The 5,600-nt window shown below is 43.1% G+C and overlaps 1 non-coding gene across 1 annotated transcript; it reads left to right on the top strand.

The window, feature by feature from the left end:
- Window positions 1–5,170: 5,170 nt before the first annotated feature.
- On the top strand, window positions 5,171–5,277 carry LOC114629721. Its single transcript, XR_003712711.1, has one exon. It is a non-coding gene; the product is annotated as a U6 spliceosomal RNA (small nuclear RNA).
- Window positions 5,278–5,600: the final 323 nt, after the last annotated feature.

The raw sequence follows: 5,600 nt of genomic DNA, 5'->3' as shown, positions 1-5,600 counted from the left end.
GAAAGAAAGAAAGAAAGAAAGAAAGAAAGAAAGAAAGAAAGAAAGAAAGGAAGGAAGATTGAGAGAGAGAGAGAGGGAGAGAGAGAGAGAGAGCTGTCCATACTATACTACCTGGAAAGTTTTGTAAGACGTGTTCCTACATAGAAAAGATCCAGTGTGGAGCTGCATGTTATATGACCCTGTGTGCACACACAGAGGTGCTGGGATGGCTCAGGTAGAGTCAAGATCTCCAAGGATGCTCTTCTCTGCCTCTGAAGGGAAGGACGAACGACTACATGACAGAAAGACTGGTAAGATGGCTCAGAGGATACGGACACCTGCTGCAGACCCTGTCAACTGGGTTTAATCCCTAGAAGCCACGTGGTGGAAGGGGAGATGTGACTCAGTCTAAAAGTTGTCCTCTGACCTCCATGAGAGTGCACACATACACACAAAATAAGTAAATAAGTGTAACAAAAAATTAGGAAGCCTTTATTGTTTTGATATTGGGATTTTTTTTTAAAATCTGTAACCACTAGCTAGTCCTCTGTCAAGAGCCATGGAAAGCCCTGCCAATCAGGGCTAAAATCTTTTTTTTTTTTTATTAATTCAAATCTTTATGCTGGGCAGTGGTGGCGCACACCTTTAATCCCAGCACTTGGGAGGCAGAGGCAGGAGGATTTCTGAGTTTGAGGCCAGCCTGGTCTACAGAGTGAGTTCCAGGACAGCCCGGGCTATAAGAGAAACCCTGTCTTGAAAAAAAACCAAAAAAAATCTTTATTAATGTAGATGAAATTTATTATAGCTTCAAAGACTATAGAGTTATTGATCCTGAAGGCTCTAAAAGAATAAAGGACAGATGATAATAAAATGATAATAAGTATTAGTAGCAGTTAATGTCTCATAATTATACATTGACCTGATTGCATGTACAGGACCACTGAAAAGAGCAATTTACAAATCATTAAGAATTTTTTTAGGTGACTCTTGGCCCAGCTTTGTAAAGCAAGTGTGGTGCAGGACTAAAATCTTAAGAACAGTCCCACATGATGAGGAAAGGGCTATGCAAGCAGACAGATTGGGGACAAGGTATTAAGAATGACAGCTTTGTAGATGCAGAGGGTGGGATAGTGGCACAGGGGCTGGGAAGCTGGGAGAGGAATGGAGAGGGGCTGGTTAACAGACACAAGTACAGTTGGCTCGAAGGATCAACATCTGTTCTACATATCACGGGAGGGTAACCACTCAACAACTGTTCATTACTGTTATTGTTCTTGGTGGTTTTAATGATTTATTTATTTTTATTTTATGTGCAGTGATTGGTGTTTTGCTTGCATATATATCCATGTGAGGATGTTGAATCCCCTGGGACTGGAATTACAGATGGTCGTGAGCAGCCATGTGGATGCTGGGAATTGAACCCCGGGTGTCTGGAGCAGCCAATGCTCTTAACATCTGAGCTATCTCTCCAGTGTCTTTGTTTGGGTTTTTTGAGATAAAATTCTTGACATGTGGCCCTAGATGTCTTTGATCTCTCTAAGTAGTCCAGGCTGAACTCGAATTTATAATTCTCCTGCCTCTGGCCACTATGCCCAGCTTTCAAATTTTAAAATATCTAGTAGAGAAGTTTTAAATGTTTCTAACACAAAGAGATTTTTTCTGATTGAGATGATGGATCTGATTGATCACTGTGTGTTGTGTATACATGAAATGTCATACTCTCTGCTACAAATATCTACAATTATACGTGTAAAAAGGAAAATGTGGTGGAAGGTAGAGGGTACTGATGCAATCTAGGTCCAGCACTATCTTTTGGAGGAACTGAACCCACTGGAAGCCAGGCATGGTAGCACATGTCTGTAATCCCAGTACTGGGGAATAGAGAGATCATGAGTTCAAGGACATCCTCAGTGACATAGTGACTTGAAGGCCATGCTATCCTACAAAAAAAAAAAAAAATCCTAACTCAAACAAGCAAAAAATAAACCATCTAGCTAGACAGACCCCACTTAAGCCCAAGGTTGAAGAGAAAATAAACACAAAGTCCCAGAGACCCTTGAATGGGGTGTGGTTGGGGTCAGGGTGCTAATGGAGGATGTTCTGGGTGGTTTGCTATGGATGACCAGTGTGGTGAGTGTGACCACGCTGTGAGAGGCATAGCTGAAGGTATGCTGAATGTACACAGGCTAAGTGTACACCATGCAGGAGGTGGCAGCTACCTAACCCTCATCAGCAGTAATCCCAAGGAAGAGCCTTCTGTGATGTAGTCAACATGGAAACTTCTAGAAGGGAAGATCCTTACTCTCCTCTAGTACATTACAGGATTTTAGAGCAGGATCCCAAATTACATCTCATTAAAAAAAAAAAATCTTCCCTGGACACGGCAAGCGTGAAAACTTGGAAATGAGTGGAGCCAGACCAGGCCATCTGAACTAGTGTCCTGAAGAAGATGTGTTTCCCCAGGGGCCTCTTTTCTGTTGAGTGAAAATTGCTGAGAGAGCCTTCTCTCGAGTGTGCTCCTAATAGCTCTCTCAGGGTCCTGGCTGTGAAGCCCATAGAGCTCCTTCACAGCTGGCCAGGAAGCCCAGAGCTGTGTGTGCCTCCCTGAAGCCCAGCCCCCCACTCTCTTGGCAGAGGAAGAAGGATGGACAGAAAGCAGGCAACACATTTGCACATCTGGGATTCCTGACTGTTGCTTCCTAGCTGCTTCTGTTGTGACTCACTGAGAGAACAGATCAGATCGTGGATGATGTCAGTAAGCCCAGCGACTTGATGGCTGAGCTAGTCTCAAGGGAAGGGGATATTTGGTTAATGAAATTCTGTGGCTTCAACTGAGTTGGCATAGTAACAAAAGGTGCCTGTGACAGAGTCGAAGGCATGAAGACATTTGAAGATCGCAGTCAGCACACTGACACGCTAATGGAAATCCCGTTGCGTGGAACTGAAAAGGAACCCAATAGCACTGAGCATAGCTTCTGGGTGTCAGGTTTCATCGCCTAGATTTTTAGATGCAAGAGGTGCTGGGGCTTGCCTTAGATCAACAGCCTCAGGCTATGGAGACTTCTTTGGTTTCTTGTTCAAAACTGCCAGGGTACTGGGTGTATCTCAGTTGGTAGGGTGCTTGCCTGGCATTCACAAAGCCCTAGGTTCCACCCTCAACTATGCATTAACCAGGCATAGTGGCACACATCTATAATCCCAGCACTCAAAGATAGAGGCAATATAATCAGAAGTTTAAAGTCATCCTTGGCCATATTGAGGCTAGCCTGAATACAATGAGACCCTGTCCTTAAACAACAACAACAACCACCCATAAAAAGCTTGCCAAATTTAGCAAATGTGAACACAGCACAGAGTGCCCAGTTATATTTAAATTTCAGTTACACAATGAATGACTCTTTGAATCATAAAGATGGCCACTAAACACCCTTTGTTTTCCTGGAACCTGGACTTAATTGGGCATCCTGTTTTCTGCTTGGCAGTGTAACCCCTAATAACTACAATGTACAACAATTGCATCTGGTTCCTGATTGACCCCTCCCTGAGTTATTTCCAATTCACCATACCCTTATTTGTACATATGTTTGTTTCAGTCAAGGTCAACGGTCAAACATTTCCTCCCTTTGCTTTCACTTTCCCAGCCTTGGACTTGGGCAAACTAGTTTCCCTTCACTGTGCAGTTTATGATTCTCAGTGGTTATTAGTTTGTTTTTTTTGGTTGGTTGATTGGCTTGGGTTTTTCAAGACTGGGGTTCTCTGGGTAGCCCTAGCTGTCCTGAAACTCACTCTCTAGTCCAGGCTGGCCTTGAACTCACAGAGATTCATCGACCTCTGCCTCCCAAATGCTGGGACTAAAGGTGCATGCCACCACACCCAGCCTTGTAGTTTGGTTTTGAGATAGGATCTCTTATAGCCCAGGGAGGCCTCAAATTTACTGTGTACTCAAAAATGACCTGGTTGGGAGGCAGAGGCAGGTGGATTTCTGAGTTCGAGGCCAGCCTGTTCTACAGAGTGAGTTCCAGGACAGCCAGGGCTACACAGAGAAACTCTGTCTCAAAAAAAAAACAAAAAAACAAAAACAAAAAAAACCCAACAACAACAAAAAAAAACAAAGATAACCTGGAACTTCTGATTCTCCTGCCTCCCGTGTCTGGAGTTCTGGGATTACAAGCACACACCTCTACCCTTCTTTATTCAGTGTTGTTGGGCCTCGAACCCAAAGCTCCCTGCATGCTACGCAAACGCTCTTCCCTCTGAGCCACATTTCTAGCCCTTCTGCTTACTGTCCATCTCAAGCTCCTTGTCTACTATACCTGTCCTTGATCAACAGGAAGGCAGGACCTTTTTCCTCTTCAAAACTTTGTGGTGTCCTTCTGAGTGAAGTCCGAATTATAGAGAGTAAAGAGTGTTTTGTCAGCCAGTAACTCTGTTCCTTCTGTGGGACAAGTACTCCTCAGGATACAGGTTCTCCTCTGACTCTGACCATCTGATTCTGGTAGAAGCTTCCAGATTGTCCTATGCTGTTATCATCTGCCCACAGATGATTGGGCCAGAAGTGAGCACTTGATCTGTGCCAGCCTATCAGATACTCCCCAAGTCCAAACCTAAGTAGAGTATTGAGCCAAGACCTCCATTAATGGTGAGGACTTAGTTTTATCACCTAGGATCTATAGTTCAAATTACTAGATCTCAAGAAGTCACATAGCCATGCCTACATGACTGCAGTGGCCAATGAGGCCGTGTTGTGATGGAATCAGCCCCATCCAAGGAGCCTAGAGAATGATTTGAATTCAGTTGCAACTCAGCCGCTACCTCTTTACCAGACCCATCATCTCAACTGATTGGAAACCTTGTAGCAGCTTGATAAGTGGCAGTAAATGTAGGGGGTGAGGGATGGCGGCAACAGCATCTGTTGTTTCCGCATTCAGCCTTTAAGGGCATCCTCAGTGAAAATACCCTACCGAGACCCCATCAGCACTACAAGATTCCAAAGGCTGCAACCCAGCACAGATACTGAGCATCAAACCAATGTCACACAGCTGCCAAAGGCGGAAGGATTTTCCCACAAAGGGTTCACATGCATTCTGACATTTTTTTAAAAAAGTGTGAGAGACCAGAGAAATAACACTGACTCAAAAATACTAAAAGAGGAAACAAAGTCAAAATGTTAACAATTAAAAGTACACTGTTAGTGATCCCTTTGGCAGCACATAAACTAAAATTGGAATGATACAGAGAAGATTAGCATGGCCCCTGCGCAAGGATGACACGCAAATTCGTGAAGCGTTCCATATTTTTTTCCTGCCTTTTTGTGTTTATAACCCCTGTGTGAATAAGTAAAGATTACAATTTGATTTAAAAAACTAAAATAATAAAGAAAAGAAAAAAGAGCAGAAAAAGAAAGAATATAAAACAAACAAACAACCCCAACATTATGTATGTTTTTAGGAACAATATGACTTGTACTGTGTCTGATTGTTTTCTTGTTTGCAAAGTGTAAAAAGCCTTTGACTCTGTAAAAATTATTAACAGTGTTTGCTTTACGTAATTATCAGCAGGTTAGCTATATGGGCCTTCTTCGGTATCTAGTACATGTTAAAAGTTATTTTTCTCATACTATG

This window comes from Grammomys surdaster, unplaced genomic scaffold (assembly GCF_004785775.1).
Source record: "Grammomys surdaster isolate TR1022 unplaced genomic scaffold, NIH_TR_1.0 314, whole genome shotgun sequence".
Classification (NCBI taxonomy): Eukaryota; Metazoa; Chordata; class Mammalia; order Rodentia; family Muridae; genus Grammomys; species Grammomys surdaster.
This window is presented reverse-complemented; position numbering and strand designations above follow the sequence as displayed.